General features: G+C 45.0%; 1 long non-coding RNA gene across 1 annotated transcript in view; it reads right to left on the bottom strand.

The window, feature by feature from the left end:
• LOC309558097 overlaps window positions 1–14,636 on the bottom strand; it is a 540,747-nt gene extending 526,111 nt beyond the window's left edge. Inside the window, exon 1 of the long non-coding RNA XR_014225404.1 lies at window positions 14,606–14,636. This is a non-coding gene — a long non-coding RNA (uncharacterized lncRNA). The remainder of the gene's footprint in view (window positions 1–14,605) is intronic.
• Window positions 14,637–19,285: the final 4,649 nt, after the last annotated feature.

The following is a 19,285-nucleotide window of genomic DNA, read 5'->3' as shown; positions in this document are numbered from 1 at the left end:
CCCAAATGTGTCAAAAATGTCAGTTAGGGGTCCGATCTGTCCGCCGCAATGTCGCAGTCCCGCAAAAAAATCGCAGATCGCCGCCATTACTAGTTTAAAAAAAAAACAATAAAAATGACATAAATCTTTCGTGTAGTTAGCAATAACTTTTGCGCAAACCAATCAAAATACGCTTATTGCGATTTTTTTTTACCAAAAATATGTAGCAGAAAACAAATTGGCCTAAAATGTTAAAAAATTTTGATTTTTAATTATTTTTTTTTTTGGGAGAATTTTTATATAAAAAAAATTTGAAAAATATTCTTATTTTTTCAAAATTGTCGCTCTTTTTTTGTTTATAGCGCAAAAAATAAAAATTGCACAGGTGATCAAATACCACCAAAAGAAAGCTTTATATGTGGGAAAAAAAGGACGTCAATTTCATTTGGGACAACCGTGCAATTGTCCGATAAATTCATGCAGTGGCGAATCGCAAAATAGGGCCTGGTCTTTGAGCAGCCAAATCCTCCGGGGCTTAAGTGGTTAATGACCAGGCTTTTTTTTTTGCGATACGGCACTGAGTTGCTTTAACTGACAATTGCACGGTCGTGCGACGTGCATTTACCATTTACATATGCCTGCGGAGTAATGTATGCGTTCACATTTCCGCGTAAGTAAGCACGGGGGAACAGGGGCGCTTTACTTTTTCTTTCTTTATATATATTATTTATTTTATACGGAACTTTATTTTTTACATTTTTTTTTTTTTTAAATTAACTTTATTGCTATCACAAGGGATGAACAACATCCCTTGTGAAAGGATGGGCCGTGACAGGTCATCTTTATGGAAAGATTCCAGACACGACGCTTGTTGTTCAGGCCAAAGAGTTCAATCTTTGTGTAGCACCCTCCTAGTCAGGTGCTAGATAGTAGACATTGTTTGGCTTTTTCTGCTTAACAGGAAAGCAGCAGGAAAAACCTAGTTGCTCTTTCTGCTTATCAGGGAGCAGGATTTCTAGTTAGGCCTGTTGCATGTGTCCATGTGTGATTCATCTGGGCTGAGGGAGTGTCCCCACTGTGTCCAATAGGAGGGCATGTTGGGCAGTGGAGGAAACCCAGCCAGTGACACACAGACTTGTGTAGCTGTCCCAGTGGGTTGACACAGACAGTGGTGCATCCTGGAATTGGCTATAAAAGCCAAGGGCACAAGTGGCAGGGGGTCTTTGGGTGGGAAGCCAAGTCCCAGAAGGAGGGTGACAGCTTTCTGTTCTTCTGAAGTTGTGAAAGGTGGTCACAGGCAGTTGGTCTGGTGAACCTGAAGGTGTTGCTGAACCCAAAGGTCCAGTGAATGCTGACAAGTGGAGTTTGGAGGCAACGGTGACTCTGGAAAAACAGTGTCCGTGAGTACAGAGGAACTTACCCAGGGGTCTGCCAGGAGGGGGACCGCTCCAGAAGCTAGGGTCAGCGGACGGGTGTCAGCACACAGGCATTGAGAGTAAAGGGGGTGACAGTTTCAGAACCCTGAAGAGAATATTTACACAGGAACATTTAAAGTATCTTAACTTAGTGGCAAGGTGAAGCAGCGGCCTTGCCGCATTCTACAGTAAGCTGTCCTTCAGACTGTGAATAGTTAATAGTTGGAGTATCCCACTCATCCCTTCTCCTATCCCAGTTCCAAATAAAAACACAAAAACCCAACATCCCATGGATTGATTATTGACTGAGCCAAGAACTTTCATTGCTGTTTATCTGCTGTCATTTGCTAAGGGTAACCCAGGGGAATCCAGAAAGTGTAATACTCAGCAGTCCTCTAGGGGGCAGTGCTACATTTGTTTTATCAGACCAGAGAATTTTGTTTCTCATGATCTGAGAGTCCTTCAGTTGCCTTTTGGCAAACTCCAGGTGGGCTGTCATGTGCCTTTCACTGAGGAGTGGCTTCCGTCTGACTACTCTACCATACAGACCTGATTGGTGGAGTACTGCGGAGATGGTTGTTCTTCTCTCCACAAAGAAACGCTGAAGCTCACCTCCCTGACTAAGGCCCTTCTCCCCCCGATCGCTCAGTTTGGCCGGGCTGCCCACTCTAGGAAGAGTCCTGGTGGTTCCAAACTTCTTCCATTTAGGGATGATGGAGGTCACTGTGCTCATTGGGCCATTGGGCTCCAGACATTTTTTTGTACCCTTCCCCATATCTGTGCCTCAATACAATCCTGTCTCGAAGGTCTACAGACAATCCCTTGGACTTCATGGCTTGGTTTGTGCTCTGACATGCACTGTTAACTGTGGGACCTTATATAGACAGATGTGTTCCTTTCCAAATCATGTCCAATCAACTGAATTTACCACAGGTGGACTCCAATCAAGTTGTTGAAACATTGCAAGGATGATCAGTGGAAACCAGAGGCACCTGAGCTCAATTGTGAGTGTCATGGCAAAGACTGTGATACTTATATACATGGGATTCTACATTTTTTATTTTTAATACATTTTCAAAGATTTAAAACAAACTTCTTTCACGTTTTCATTATGGGGGATTGTTTGTAGAATGTTGAGGAAAATAATGAATTGAATACATTTTAGACTAAAGCTGTAACATAACTACATGTGTAAAAAGTGAAGTGCTGTGAATACTTTCCGGGTGCACTGTACCTATTTTACTGCCTCCCCCTAGCTGCCAATGTAAGTGAGGGTTTTAAAGAGGATCAGCGTGTGTCTGTCACTCTGCTCTCTCCTCCTGTCAGCATGTCCTGTGTTGGCACATAAGCACTGCAGCACAACTGATTGGGTCCTTGTGATGCTTCTCCCTCTACTCATCTGAGCTCTGCTGTAAAAATGCAGCAAGAGACTGATACCAAATACAAGCACTTACACTGATTGTGGACTTGTTCCCTTGTGTTTGGGCAGACAAGTTGCTCAATTCCCTTTTTTTACTGCCTACATTCCTAGCCTCCTGTGTACACGAGGTATTAACCACTTACCTCCTTCCTGACCAGGGCCTATTTTGCGATTCAGCACTGCGTGACTTTAACGGACAATTGCGCGGTCGTGCGATGCTGTACGAATTTGACGTCCTTTTTTTCCCACAAACAGAGCTTTCTTTTGGTGGTATTTGATCACCTGTGCGATTTTTTGATCATGTGCTATAAAGAAAAAAAGAGCGACAATTTTGCAAAAATAGCAATATTTTTCACATTTTTTTATATGAAATTCCCCCAAAAAAATTTAAAAATCAAAATTTTTTAACATTTTAGGCCAATTTTTTTTTTACCATATGTTTGGTAAAAAAAATCTCAAAAAGCGTATTTTGATTGGTTTGCGCAAACGTTATTGCGTTTACTAACTAAGGTAAAGATTTTTGTTGTTTTTTTTTTAACGAGTAATGGCAGCGATCTGCGATTTTTTTTGCGGGACTGCGACATTGCGGCGGACAGATCGGACCCTTGACTGACATTTTTAAAACTTTTGGGGTTACCAGTGACATTACTACAGTAATCAGTGCAGAGATGTATAGTAACTAGACATATGCCGGTTTTCGGTAATTCGATATATCGCGGTATTGCATAGCCACGGTATTGTTATTGTGGCATTTTTAAAATACCGAGTTTCTCTGTCAAGTCTGCCTGACTTGTGAATTGATACATTTCAGTGAGCTGGATGACTCATTCACTCACTCAGCTAACACCTTTCAGCATTAAGTCTCCCAGTAACTATAAACAAAAATGATTACATTTGTATCTTTTCCTTCCCTCTGCCAGGGAGAAAGGAAGTTTAACCTCTTAAAGACTGGATCTTTTTCTGACACTTGCTGTTTGCAAGTTAAAATCAGTTTTTTTTTTGCTAGAAAAGTACTTAGAACCCCCAAACATTTTATATATTTTTTTAGCAGAGACCCTACAGAATAAAATGGCGATTGTTGTAATATTTTATGTCACACTGTATTTGCGCAGCAGTCTTTCAAACGCAATGATTAGACTTTAATGAATAAAAAAAAAAAAAAAAAACGTAACAGTAAAGTTATCCCAATTTTTTTTTTTTTTTTGTTACACAGAGAATCGTGAGAGAATCGTGATCTTTATTCCAAGCTAAAAAATCGTGATTCTCATTTTGGCCAGAATCGTGCAGCTCTAATAAATATATATATACACACACACACGCCTAGCAGCCCACATTACATTATTATATAGCCATCAAGCAGTGTCTGGCCTACCTGGTGATGACTGGTCCTGGCGCTCTGATCCGATGGCCTGGTCTTTAAAGGGGCAAATCCTTGCGATCCAGAAGTGGTTAAACCTGCAGGAGGACCGGTGTTTTTATCTATTAATGACTTTACTATTGCTTTAGGCCTGGTTCACATGTATGCGGGTTGGTGGTTCACATGTATGCGGGTTGGCGGTTCACATGTATGCGGGTTGGCGGCCCACATTTGCACAGGCATAGCAGCCCATTGATTTGAACGGGCTGCTATGCCCTCATTTTCCGCAGAAAAAAGGTGCATGCAGCATTTTTTTTAAATTCAGTGGCCTTGAAATCCATCCTGCTTTTGCACCATGCGACTAACCTGCAGTTCCTGCTCTGGCAAGCTTTCTGCATTTTTTGTATACGTGGGCACGGCATTTAAAAATAAACAGTTTGCGTGTGCAGCAACGGCAGGTAAGTCGCATGGTGCAAAAGAAGGATGGATTTCATGGCCACTGCATTTTTTTAAATTCTGCATGCACCTTTTTTCAGCTGAAAACGCAGGCATAGCAGCTCAAGCCCATTCACATCAATGGGCTGCTATGCCTGTGCAAATGTGGGCCCCCAACCCGCATACATGTGAACCAGGCCTAAAGCAATAGTAAAGTCATTAATAGATAAAAACACCGGTCCTCCTGCAGGTTTAACCAATTAATGACTTTACTATTGCTTTAGGCCTGGTTCACATGTATGCGGGTTGGGGGCCCACATTTGCACAGGCATAGCAGCCCATTGATGTGAATGGGCTTGAGCTGCTATGCCTGCGTTTTCAGCTGAAAAAAGGTGCATGCAGAATTTAAAAAAATGCAGTGGCCATGAAATCCATCCTTCTTTTGCACCATGCGACTTACCTGCCGTTGCTGCACACGCAAACTGTTTATTTTTAAATGCCGTGCCCACGTATACAAAAAATGCAGAAAGCTTGCCAGAGCAGGAACTGCAGGTTAGTCGCATGGTGCAAAAGCAGGATGGATTTCAAGGCCACTGAATTTTAAAAAAATGCTGCATGCACCTTTTTTCTGCGGAAAATGAGGGCATAGCAGCCCATTCAAATCAATGGGCTGCTATGCCTGTGCAAATGTGAACCACCAACCCGCATACATGTGAACCAGGCCTAAAGCAATAGTAAAGTAATTTATAAACAACACCTCCTTCAGGTTTAACCACTTCTTGACCACAAGGATTTGCCCTCTTAATGACCAGGCCATCGGATCGGAGCCGAGCGCCAGAACCAGTTATCACCAGTTAGGCCAGACACTGCTTGATGACCTATTTTAGGCCTGGTTCACAGAGTCTGTACTGACTGACTATATAATAATGTGCATAAGTGAACCAAAGCCCCTAAATTCAGCAATGAAATTGAAGTGAGGTGGAAATTTAATAATTTAAATTTAATAATAGAATACCGTGATAATACCGTATACCGTGGCAAAACCTTAATCAATTAATCGCAGCATGAAAATCTGATACCGTCACAAGCCTAATAGTAACTAAGTAGAACTACTTCACTACTGTACTTAAGTATGGAAAGGCGGTATCTGTACTTTCCTAGAGTATAATTTTTTTCTCCTACTTCCACTTTTACTTCACTACATTTTTTCAATGATTTCAATACTTCTACTCCGATATTTTTTTTTTGTGCTGCATAGTTACTCGTTACTATTATAAAAATTACCACTGCCAGAACAGTAGATGGCAGGTTTCATGAAGCTCAAAACATGTGTATTATCAGCGCATACGAAAATAAATGCTACTGTATGTATAAATAAAAGCTGCATTTGAAATAATAAAAAACAATATGATGTTCAAACTTTTGACTTCTTTCTTTAATAACTACATAACACAGTACTGGTACTTTTACTTTCAGTACTTGAGTAGCAAAAATTAAAAAAAAAACTACTTGCAATACTTAAGTACAAAAAATGTTGAATACTTTAGTACTTCTACTCAAGTCACTTTTTGATCGAGCACTTGTACTTTTACTCAAGTATGGGTTTTGAGTAGGGTTGAGCGAACACCTAGATGTCCGTGTTCGACGGGTTCGGCCGAACTTTAAAAAAAAGTCCGGGTCCGTGTCCCGGACTTTTACCGAACTTTTCCCGGACACCGAACCCCATTGAAGTCAATGGGGACCCGAACTTTAAGGCACTAAAATGGCTCTAAAACACCAAAGGAAAGGGCTAGAGTGCTGCAAATGGCAGCAAAACGTAATTAAGAGCATGGCAAGTGCTCTGCAAACAAATGTGGATAGGGAAATAACTTAAAACAACAAAAAAAAACAGAAAAATAAAACAATGTTCTTCTTCATCTCTGAAGGACGAGGCCCATATGGAGTAGGAGGGAGGTTGAGGTGGTGGTGGATGTGGCGGTGATGACATAGGCGTGCGCACAGGGTGTGCTGGGTGTGCCTGGGCACACCCTAATCACCTAGGGCACATAGCATTGCCAGTGAGGAGATGGGAAAGATCTCCCTGGGACCTGCTCTGCTCTATTTCTCCTTGCCTACAGGTACATGGCCCCGATACATTACTCTCCCTGCTGGCAAACACATGCATGTGTATTTCAACTTTGGGGTGCACACCTTAATGCAATAGGCTGCGCACACCTATGGGCGGTGTAGGTGGAAGCGGCGGTGGAGGAGGACCAGGGCCGGATTAACAGCATCATGGGCTTGGTGCTGAGGATTTTGAAGGGCCTTAAGGGCCGTGCCTTGCCATGCACCCAGAGGAGGAAGGGTGCAGCCATGCATGCCTAATTCAACATGGGATGCTGTCTCTGAAGCCCATAAACACATCCATGCATCGCCAACTGTCCCTCCTTGTCCGGCCTTCACGCTGTGTGGGGAGGTTCTGAGGGTGCTGCCTGGGGAAGCGAGCATAGAAGCCAGACTTCTGTGTTTACAAGTGACAGAAGAGCGGTAACAGTGAATATGGCCAACCCGGGGCCTATATAAAAGGTAGGGGCCTGGAGCTGCAGCTCCAATAGCCCCTACATTAATCTGGCCCTGAGGAGGAGGACGAGGTAGCCAACACTGCTTCTTTTCAAAAATTTTAAATGAGGGTACACCCCAAAAGAGTGAGAAAGAGCAAAAATGGAACAATGGGTGGGTAAGGTCGGTATCCATTGCTATTCTGCATAAGGTACGGAAAAGTCCCGTGGGATCCATGCCTGGTTCATTTTAATGAACGTGAGCTTGTCCACATTGTCTCTGGACAGGCGGCTGCGCTTGTCTGTTATAACGCCCCCAGCCGTGCTAAATACCCGTTCAGATAATACACTGGCTGCAGGGCACGCCAGCACCTCCAAGGCGTAAAGGGCAAGCTCAAGCCATGTGCCCAATTTGGAGACCCAGAAGTTGAAGGGGGCAGACCCGTCATTCACTACATGTAGGCGTGTGCACACATACTGCTCCACCATGTTGGTAAAATGCTGCCTCCTGCTAAGACGTTCCATCTGAGCTGCTGGTGCTGCTGTTTGTTGTGGCGTGCTGACAAAGCTTTTCCACATTTCGGCCATGCTAACCCTGCCTTCTGAGGTGCTGGCGGTGCCCTGGTTGCGTTGGCGACCTCCTCCTCCTCCTCCTCTGCCTTGTGCTTCCACTGTGGCCCCGCTGTCAGATGGGAATGCCAGCAGCATGGCGTCTACCAGCGTGCGCTTGTACTCGCGCATCTTGCGATCGCGCTCCAGTGAGTGAATTAAGGACGGTACGTTGTCCTTGTAACGGGGATCCAGCAGCGTGGCCACCCAGTAATCAGCACAAGTTAGAATGTGGGCAACTCGGCGGTCGTTGTGGAGACACTGCAGCATGTAATCGCTCATGTGTGCCAGGCTGCCCAGAGGCAACGAAAGGCTGTCCTCTGTGGGAGGTGTATCGTCCGTGTCCTCTGTATCCCCCCAGCCACGCACCAGTGATGGCCATGAGCTGGCCTGGGTGCCACCCTGCTGTGAACATGGTTCCATCTCCTCCTCCAGCTCCTCCTCCTCCTCATCCTCCAGAACTGTGCCCCTGCTGGACAATTGCGTCCCTGGCGTTTGCGTGTGCAGGAACCCACCCTCGGAGCCCCTTGCGAATGACTGCCCTGAAAGCCTTGGAAATGTTACCTCTTCATCCTCCTCCTCCTCCTCATCCTGTGCCACATCCTCTTCCATCATCGCCCGAATTGTTTTTTCAAGGAGGCATGGAAGTGGGATAGTTAAGCTGAGAACGGCGTCATTGCCACTGGCCATGTTGGTGGAGTACTCAAAACAGCGCAACAAGGCACACAGGTCTCGCATGGAGGCCCAGTTAAATTAAATAGCGGAATAGAAAATATGATCCAAAAAAAGTGTATGTATATCACACGTACACAACCACACTGGGCCCCAATTACTATTGTTTGTACCCCTAAAAGGCTAGATGAGGAGTAGGGGGAGTATGGAACAGGCAGCACCCTCAAACCTTCAGAAGTATGAGATGAACCCCAACAACTTGGAAAGGTGGATCTCTCTCACACGTACCGACACAGACTATCCCGCAATTCAATTGATCCTCAAAGGTTTTTATTGAATAGCGGAATAGGAAATATGATCAAAAAAAGTGTATGTATCTCGCACGTACACAACCACACTAGGCCCCAATTACTATTGTTTGTACCCCTAAAAGGCTAGATGAGGAGTAGGGGGGGTATGGAACAGGCAGCACCCTCAAACCTTCAGAAGTATGAGATGAACCCCAACAACTTGGAAAGGTGGATCTCTCTCACACGTACCGACACAGACTATCCCCCAATTTAACTGATCCCCAAAGGTTTTTGATTAAATAGCGGAATAGAAAATATGATCCCAAAAAAGTGTATGTATATCACACGTACACAACCACACTGGGCCCCAATTACTATTGTTTGTACCCCTAAAAGGCTAGATGAGGAGTAGGGGGAGTATGGAACAGGCGGCACCCTCAAACCTTCAGAAGTATGAGATGAACCCCAACAACTTGGAAAGGTGGATCTCTCTCACACGTACCGACACAGACTATCCCGCAATTCAATTGATCCTCAAAGGTTTTTATTGAATAGCGGAGTAGGAAATATGATCAAAAAAAGTGTATGTATCTCGCACGTACACAACCACACTAGGCCCCAATTACTATTGTTTGTACCCCTAAAAGGCTAGATGAGGAGTAGGGGGGGTATGGAACAGGCAGCACCCTCAAACCTTCAGAAGTATGAGATGAACCCCAACAACTTGGAAAGGTGGATCTCTCTCACACGTACCGACACAGACTATCCCCCAATTTAACTGATCCCCAAAGGTTTTTGATTAAATAGCGGAATAGAAAATATGATCCCAAAAAAGTGTATGTATATCACACGTACACAACCACACTGGGCCCCAATTACTATTGTTTGTACCCCTAAAAGGCTAGATGAGGAGTAGGGGGAGTATGGAACAGGCAGCACCCTCAAACCTTCAGAAGTATGAGATGAACCCCAACAACTTGGAAAGGTGGATCTCTCTCACACGTACCAACACAGACTATCCCCCAATTTAACTGATCCCCAAAGGTTTTTGATTAAATAGCGGAATAGAAAATATGATCCAAAAAAAGTGTATGTATATCACACGTACACAACCACACTAGGCCCCAATTACTATTGTTTGTACCCCTAAAAGGCTAGATGAGGAGTAGGGGGAGTATGGAACAGGCAGCACCCTCAAACCTTCAGAAGTATGAGATGAACCCCAACAACTTGGAAAGGTGGATCTCTCTCACACGTACCGACACAGACTATCCCCCAATTTAACTGATCCCCAAAGGTTTTTGATTAAATAGCGGAATAGAAAATATGATCCAAAAAAAGTGTATGTATATCACACGTACACAACCACACTAGGCCCCAATTACTATTGTTTGTACCCCTAAAAGGCTAGATGAGGAGTAGGGGGGGTATGGAACAGGCAGCACCCTCAAACCTTCAGAAGTATGAGATGAACCCCAACAACTTGGAAAGGTGGATCTCTCTCACACGTACCAACACAGACTATCCCCCAATTTAACTGATCCCCAAAGGTTTTTGATTAAATAGCGGAATAGAAAATATGATCCCAAAAAAGTGTATGTATATCACACGTACACAACCACACTAGGCCCCAATTACTATTGTTTGTACCCCTAAAAGGCTAGGAGTAGGGGGAGTATGGAACAGGCAGCACCCTCAAACCTTCAGAAGTATGAGATGAACCCCAACAACTTGGAAAGGTGGATCTCTCTCACACGTACCAACACAGACTATCCCCCAATTTAACTGATCCCCAAAGGTTTTTGATTAAATAGCGGAATAGAAAATATGATCCAAAAAAAGTGTATGTATATCACACGTACACAACCACACTAGGCCCCAATTACTATTGTTTGTACCCCTAAAAGGCTAGGAGTAGGGGGAGTATGGAACAGGCAGCACCCTCAAACCTTCAGAAGTATGAGATGAACCCCAACAACTTGGAAAGGTGGATCTCTCTCACACGTACCAACACAGACTATCCCCCAATTTAACTGATCCCCAAAGGTTTTTGATTAAATAGCGGAATAGACAATATGATCCCAAAAAAGTGTATGTATATCACACGTACACAACCACACTAGGCCCCAATTACTATTGTTTGTACCCCTAAAAGGCTAGGAGTAGGGGGAGTATGGAACAGGCAGCACCCTCAAACCTTCAGAAGTATGAGATGAACCCCAACAACTTGGAAAGGTGGATCTCTCTCACACGTACCAACACAGACTATCCCCCAATTTAACTGATCCCCAGAGGTTTTTGATTAAATAGCGGAATAGAAAATATGATCCCAAAAAAGTGTATGTATATCACACGTACACAACCACACTAGGCCCCAATTACTATTGTTTGTACCCCTAAAAGGCTAGGAGTAGGGGGAGTATGGAACAGGCAGCACCCTCAAACCTTCAGAAGTATGAGATGAACCTCAACAACTTGGAAAGGTGGATCTCTCTCACACGTACCAACACAGACTATCCCCCAATTTAACTGATCCCCAAAGGTTTTTGATTAAATAGCGGAATAGAAAATATGATCCCAAAAAAGTGTATGTATATCACACGTACACAACCACACTAGGCCCCAATTACTATTGTTTGTACCCCTAAAAGGCTAGATGAGGAGTAGGGGGAGTATGGAACAGGCAGCACCCTCAAACCTTCAGTATGAGATTGTGTTCACTGTACCCCACAAAGATTGAGTTCACTGCACCCCACAATGATTGTGTTCACTGCACCCCACAAAGATTGTGTTCACTGCACCTCACAAAGATTGTGTTCACTGTACCCCCCAAAGATTGTGTTCACTGCACCCCACAAAGATTCTGTTCACTGTACCCCACAAAGATTGTGTTCACTGCACCCCAAAAAGATTGTGTTCACTGCACCCCAAAAAGGATGTTGTTCACTGCACCCCAAAAAGGATGTTGTTCACTCCACCCCAAAAAGATTGTGTTCACTGCACCCCACAAAGATTGTGTTCACTGCACCCCAAAAAGATTGTGTTCACTGCACCCCAAAAATGATTTTGTTCACTGCACCCCAAAAAGGATTTTGTTCACTGCACCCCAAAAAGGATGTTGTTCACTCCACCCCAAAAAGATTGTGTTCACTGCACCCCAAAAAGATTGTGTTCACTGCACCCCACAAAGGATTTTGTTCACTGCACCCCAAAAAGATTGTGTTCACTGCACCCCAAAAAGGATGTTGTTCACTGCACCCCAAAAAGGATTTTGTTCACTGCACCCCAAAAAGATTGTGTTCACTGCACCCCACAAAGGATTTTGTTCACTGCACCCCACAAAGATTGTGTTCACTGCACACCAAAAAGGATTGTGTTCACTGCACCCCAAAAAGATTTTGTTCACTGCACCCCAAAAAGATTGTGTTCACTGCAGCCCAAAAAGATTGTGTTCACTGCAGCCCAAAAAGATTGTGTTCACTGCAGCCCAAAAAGATTGTGTTCACTGCAGCTCACACACAGAAAAATGGATGTGGATCACTGACACCTGCCTATCTCCAATCCCACACCACACAGCAATATCGATTGTAGTTTGTAGAACACAGTTTCCCTAAAATTCAGCAGACTCTGTCCCTAACAGGATTGAGAAGAGATCGTAGATCAGGATTGAGTGCAGACCCCACCCCCCACACAGCAATATCGATTGTAGTTTGTAGAAGACACTGACCCTATATAATTCAGCAGACTCTATCCCTAAAATGCCTACAACTCGCCCTGCCTAAACACTCCGACCTGTCCCTCAATTCTATCCGGACACAAATGGTTTTCTCCTGCCTATCTTTCCCTAATCAGCAGCCAGCACGTTGATGTGTGCTCTGTCCCTGAATCTAAGCAGCATAATGACGCCGCTGCGGCTGCCTCGAACTTATAAAGACTTGGTCACATGCTTCAGACGGCCAATCACAGCTACTGAGACATTTGCAGGCATGGCTGGGATGGCTTAAGGCACACCAGTTAAACGATTGTTGATTGGCTGTTGAAAGCCCGCCATGAAAAGAGCGCCAAAGCATGCAAAACCCGGAAATAAAACGACCGAACACGGATTTTTACCCGAACATACAGTAAAGTGTCCGTGTCCGTGTTCGGGTACAAAAAATCCAATTATTCGGTACGAACACGAATAATACAGTCCGTGTTCGCTCAACACTAGTTTTGAGTACTTTATACAACTCTGAATCAGTGCTATACATATGCACTGTTACTGTAAAAATTACACTGGCAGTGAAGGGGTTAACTTGTTTTGAAAGGGAGGGGTTAAGTGTGTCCCTAGGGGCGTGCTTCTTACTGTGATTGGCTGTGGCTACTGGTGTAAGAACAGAGATCAACGGTCCTACATAGCAGGACCGTATGATCTCCGTTCCTACACGGGGAAGAATGACAGGCGGCTTTGTTTACATTAGCTGCCTGCCTTTCTCCCGGTGTAATGGACAATCGCGAGTGCCCAGCGGATATCGGGTCCACCGGGCACACGCAGGGGGGGGGGGGGGTCCGTGACCAAGCGGGAGCACGCCTTCTGCGGCGCACGCTCGCTCCCTAGAGCCTCGCAGGCTAGCGACGTTAATTAACGTCACTCTGCCTGTGAGGGGCTGACCGCCGCAGTAAATTTACTTGCGGCGGTCGGCAAGCGGTTAAAGGAGAACCAGCAGACTGATGAGCTCATCTCTCTGTCACTTTGATCTCCTTCTGTCAGCATGCCCTGTATTTCCTATATTAAAACATTTGCACTGCAGCAAAACAGATTGGGTCCTTCTGCTGCTTCTTTCTCGGTTCGAATGAGCTCTGCTGTACAGGAAATGCAAGAGGTTTATACCAGGTAAAATTCAGGTACTTACACTGCTTGCATTAAAATTTAAAGACGGGGAACAGTGTCATGCCAAGCTGATCAATATTTCCCATAGACACCAATGTTAACCACTTTACCACCGGAGGATTTTCCTGCTTTACGTCCAGGCCACTTTTTGCGATTCGGCACTGTGCAACTTTAACTGACAATTGCGCGGTCATGCAACCCTGTACCCAAACTAAATTTACGTCCTTTTTTTCCCCACAAACAGAGCTTTCTTTTGGTGGTATTTGATCACCTCTGCGCTTTTAATTTTTTTCGATATTAATAAGAAAATAGCGAACATTTTGCAAAACAAATTGACATTTTCTACTTTGACAGTTAAAAAATATCCAATATATTCAATTTTTGTCATATATTTTGGCCAAAATGTATTTAGCTACATGTCTTTGACAAAAAAAATTCTCAATGAGCGTATTTTTAACCACTTTAAGACCGGAAGATTTTACCCCCTTCCTGACCAGGCCATATTTTGCGATTCGGCACATTAACGGACAATTGCGACGCTGTACCCAAATTAAATTGATGTCCTTTTTTTCCCCCACAAACAGAGCTTTCTTTTGGTGGTATTTGATCACCTGTGCGATTTTTAATTTTTTAATTTTTGAAAAAAAGTGCGACAATTTTGAAAAAAAAAACAACAATATTTTTCACATTCTGATATATAACATTCCCCCAAAAAATTTACAAATCAAAATTTTTTAACATTTTAGGCCAATTTGTTTTCTGCTACAAATTTTTGGTAAAAAAAATTACAATAAGCGTATTTTGATTGGTTTGCACAAAAGTTATCGCGTTTACTAACTACAGGAAAGATTTATGTCATTTTTATTGTTTATTTTTTTTTTACTAATAATGGCGGCGATCTACATTTTTTTTTGCAGGACTGCGACATTGCGGCAAACAGATCGGACCCCTAACTGACATTTTTGACACTTTTGGGGGGACCGGTGACATTACTACAGTAATCAGTGCTAAAAATATGCACTGTCACTGTAATAATGGCACTGGCAGGGAAGGGGTTAACACTGTTGGTGATCAAGGGGTTAAATGTGTGCCTCATGCTTACTGACGTGTGTGGGGGGAGGGGACTGTGTGACACAGACACAGATCGCAGGTTCAGCTATGCTGAATCCTGTGATCTGTCCCTGTCTGTCACATAGGAGATCCGCCTCTTTGTTTACACAAGTAGGCGGATTTCCTCAGTCTTTCCCAGACGATCGGGGAAGAGCGGCGGTGATCACCGCCTCTCCTCCCCTGGCCCGTCTCCCGCTGTGTCTGTGCCGCCAAGAGAGGGAGGAGTCCAGCGATGTAGGTCTACGTCGATGGACCCAGCCGAGCCGCTCTGCTGCAGTAGCACCAACGTGAGCAGTCGGCTAGTGGTTAAAGATGGGGAACAGTGCCATGCCAAGCTGATACATATATCTCCCATAGACACCAATATTAAATATGGGGAGCACGTGATGTCAGAAGAGGGCGGTGCCACCGGGTAATGTAATTGGGTGGCCCCGCCCCTTGTCTATAAAAGAGCTGTCAAAGCTCAAAAGCATCATTCATCAGGTACGCCTCAGAAGAGGCGGAAGCGTCTTTCAATTTTTTTTTTTATTTTTCGGGTGTGGCGGGCGTCGTTATGGACGATGGATTTATATCGAGGGACACTATTTATTTTATTTTTGAATAAAAGACTTGTCAAAAACTGTCTTTTGTGTTTATTTTTTGTACACTTTTTTGGTGAATGGGTAGGGGTACGATGTCCCCGATACCCATTCACATAGGGTGGGGCAAGGATCTAGGGGCCTCCTTGTTAAAGGGGGCTTCCAGATTCCGATAAGCCCCCCCCCCCCCGCTGCAGACCCCCCACAACCAACCACAGCCCAGGGTAGTTGGGAAGAGGCCCTTGAGGACTTGTCAAAAACTGTCTTTTGTGTTTATTTTTTTTTGTACACTTTTTTGGTGAATGGGTAGGGGTGCGATGTACCCAATACCCATTCACATAGGGTGGGGCCAGGATCTGGGGGCCACCTTGTTAAAGGGGGCTTCCAGATTCTGATAAGCCCCCCCCCCCCCCGCTGCAGACCCCCCACAACCACAGCCCAGGGTAGTTGGGAAGAGGCCCTTGAGGACTTGTCAAAAACTGTCTTTTGTGTTTATTTTTTTTTGTACACTTTTTTGGTGAATGGGTAGGGGTGCGATGTACCCAATACCCATTCACATAGGGTGGGGCCAGGATCTGGAGGCCACCTTGTTAAAGGGGGCTTCCAGATTCTGATAAGCCCCCCCCCCTGCTGCAGACCCCCCACAACCAAAGCCCAGGGTAGTTGGGAAGAGGCCCTTGTCCCCATCAACATGGGGACAAGGTGTTTTGGGGGGCACCCCAGAGCACCCTCCCCATGTTTAGGGCAAGCGACCTGGTATGGTTCAGGAGGGGAGGATGGGTTCTTGCTCGTCCCCCCCCCCCCCATCCTGCAAGGCTGCATGCTCAGATATGGGACTGGTATAGATTTTGGGGGGCACCCCATGCCATTAGTTTTTTTTAATTCTGTCATAGGGTTCCACTTAACCACTTAGAAGACAACAGATTTGAACTAGGAGCTTTTTCGGAGGCTGTATACCCAAATAAACATTAACCGGTTGCCGACCGCCGCACGACTATATACTGCGGCGGTCAGCCCCGGCCAGGCAGAGTGACGTATCGGTACGTCACTCGCCTGTCACTGACTTGCGAGCCTATCGCGGGCGGGCGCGCGCCCGCCGAGGCGCGCGCCCGCCGCGGCTCGTTCACAGGCAAGTCAGTGCGTGTGACCGGCGGACTCGATGTCCGCCAGTCACACTGCGATCGCTCCTGTGAAGGGAGAAAGACAGAGCGGCTTGTGTAAACAAGCTGCCTGTCATTGCTCCCTGTGTAAAAGTGAAGATCTGACCGTTCTACTATGTAGAACTGTTGATCTTTGCTTTTACACCAATAGCAATGTCCCTGCACAGTTAGAATCACGCCCCTAGGACACACTTAACCCCTCCCTGTCCAATAAAGTTAACCCCTTCCCTGCCAGTGTCATTTTTGCAGTAACAGTGCATATGTATAGCACTGATTACTGCAGTAATGTCACTGGTACCCCCAAAAATGTCAGTCAAGGGTCCGATCTGTCCGCCGCAATGTCGCAGTACCGAAAAAAAAAATCGCAGATCGCCGCCATTACGCGTTAAAAAAAAAAACCACCAAAAATGACAAAAATCTTTCCCTTTGTTAGTAAACGCGATAACTTGTGCGCAAACCAATCAAAATACGCTTTTTGCGATTTTTTTTAACAAACATATGTAGCATAAAACAAATTGGCCGAAAAATGTTAAAAAATTTTGATTTTTACATTTTTTTTGGGGAATTTCATATAAAAAATGTGAAAAATATTGTTATTTTTGCAAAATTTACGCTCTTTTTTTGTTTATAGCGCGTGATCAAAAAATCGCACAGGTGATCAAATACCACCAAAAGAAAGCTCTGTTTGTGGGAAAAAAAGGACGTCAAATTCGTTTAGGTACAGCGTCGCACGACCGCGCAATTGTCCGTTAAAGTCACGCAGTAAAAAATCGCAAAAAAAACCCTGGTCCTTTAGCAGCCAAATCCTCCGGGGCTTAAGTGGTTAAAGAGGTTTTTTATTAGCAGCAATTCATTCCAAAGGACAAGTATTTATAAAAGTACAAAAGATTCTTTTATTTTACAATTCTGCTATGAAATAGGTTTTCCAAGAATGAAAGTATGAGCTTTGGTTTACAAAAATATTGATAAAAAGATATCCAACAGCGAATAAAAAAACCATGCATAGTTACAAACGGATACTACAGCATATTGACTCAGACACGTTTCGACCTATAAAGCAGGAGTAGTGGTCTTCTTCAGGGGGGTATTTTTACATCTGCAATATATATACAAACGTTATAAGCAATATATATATATATGAATTTCTATGTTTGTTTTCAGAAAAGGATAATTATATTTACCGCTAATGGATAAAAAGAAGAGTTTGTAACCAGAGATGTTGATCAGGTATATTCACCAGAAAGGCCACGAGGCTCATAAGGCGTTTGTAAGAGAGAAGTGGCTTACCAGTGATCACACTTAAGGGTGGCCCAAATCTCGCAAGAAACACATCAAAAACCTTGCCACTCACTTATGAGATAACTGAATTAGTAGTTGGGTAGAGCCCTCAGCCCTTCAATATTTTTGGTAAAACAAAAATCCCAATAAGCGTATATTGATTGGCTATAGTGATCAGTAATAAGGGCTAAAAATACTCACTGTACTAATGACTGGGAAGAGGTTAACATCAGGGGCAAGCAAATGGTTAAATGTGTGCCTAGCCAGTATTTGTGCGCTTTGTGGGAGGTGCTTTTACTAAGGGAAGGCATGAATCCATGATCCTGCTTTGCAGGAACACAGGAGCCATGCCTTCTGTACTGACAGAATGGCGATCTGCCTTGTTTACATAGGCAGACTGCTGTTCTGCCTGTGTAACGAATAATTGGCGGGTGCCGGCGGACGTCGAGTCTGTGGTACCCACTAATGAGCTCCTGCTGTGCATAATCACAGCAGGAGAGAGCCGTCGGCAGTGCAGTCACGCCTGCTAACCAGAAGTGCGGAATCATGTACATATACAGGATCCTGCACACAGCAGCCGCCCTGTAGCAGTTAAACTGCTAAAGGGAAGTTGGCAAGTGGTTAATATCGGCTCCTGCAGCTGCTCCTGGTACATTCAGGTTTATCATACTCTGTCTGTTATACTGTATCATTATTATTAATAATAATATTATTATTAACCACCTCCCACCCGGCCACTGTACATATACGGCCGGGTGGGAGTCTCGTCCTTCTGATCGGACGTTCCCGAACGTCCTGCAGAATGAGCGAGATTGCGCCGCCGCGGGCACGTGCAGCGGGGCGCGATCTCGATGTGCCTGTGTCCCTCGGACACAGAGCAACAAGTTTTGGCAGGAGGGCCCTGTGATTGGCCCTCCTGATCACATGACGGCTGTGTCCAATCACAGCCATCATGTAATGTCAATACAGCCGTTGTAACGGCTTTGATCTCTTTTTCTCCTCACACAGATCCTGTCAGTGAGAAGAAGAAGACAATCTGTGCTGCAGCCAGGGGATCAGTGAGTTTTTCTAATTACTCACTGATCACAGGGGGGGGGGGGGGTCTGTGCTGGTAATCAGAACATTGATTACCAGTGCAGCCCTGGGGGGGGGGGGGGGGGGTGCCACTAGAGCCACCAGGGATGCCCACCCATGACCACCAGGGATGCCCCCCATGGCCACCGGGGATGGCAATCAGGGCTCAGAGAGCCTGCCAGTGCTGCCCACCAATGCCATCTATCAGTGCTTCCCACCAGTGCCCATTATTGCCATCTATCAGTGCCGCCCACCAGTGCCCATTATTGCCCACCAGTGCTGCCTATCAGTGCCCAACAGTGCCGCCCATCAGTGCCTATCAGTGCCAATCAGTGCCGCTGATCAGTGCCCATCAGTGCCATCTATCAGGGCTCATCAGTGCCGCCGATCAGTGACCATCAGTGCCCATCAGCGCTGCCTATCAGTGCCCACCAATGCTGCATATCAGTGCTACCTATCAGTGCTACCTATCAGTGCCCATCAGTGCTGCATATCAGTGCC

The sequence above is a fragment of the Pelophylax lessonae genome, assembly GCF_965119305.1.
Source record: "Pelophylax lessonae genome assembly, chromosome: 6".
In the NCBI taxonomy this organism is placed as follows: Eukaryota; Metazoa; Chordata; class Amphibia; order Anura; family Ranidae; genus Pelophylax; species Pelophylax lessonae.
Note: the sequence above shows the minus strand (reverse complement) of the source record. Positions and strands in the feature narration are given on the sequence as shown.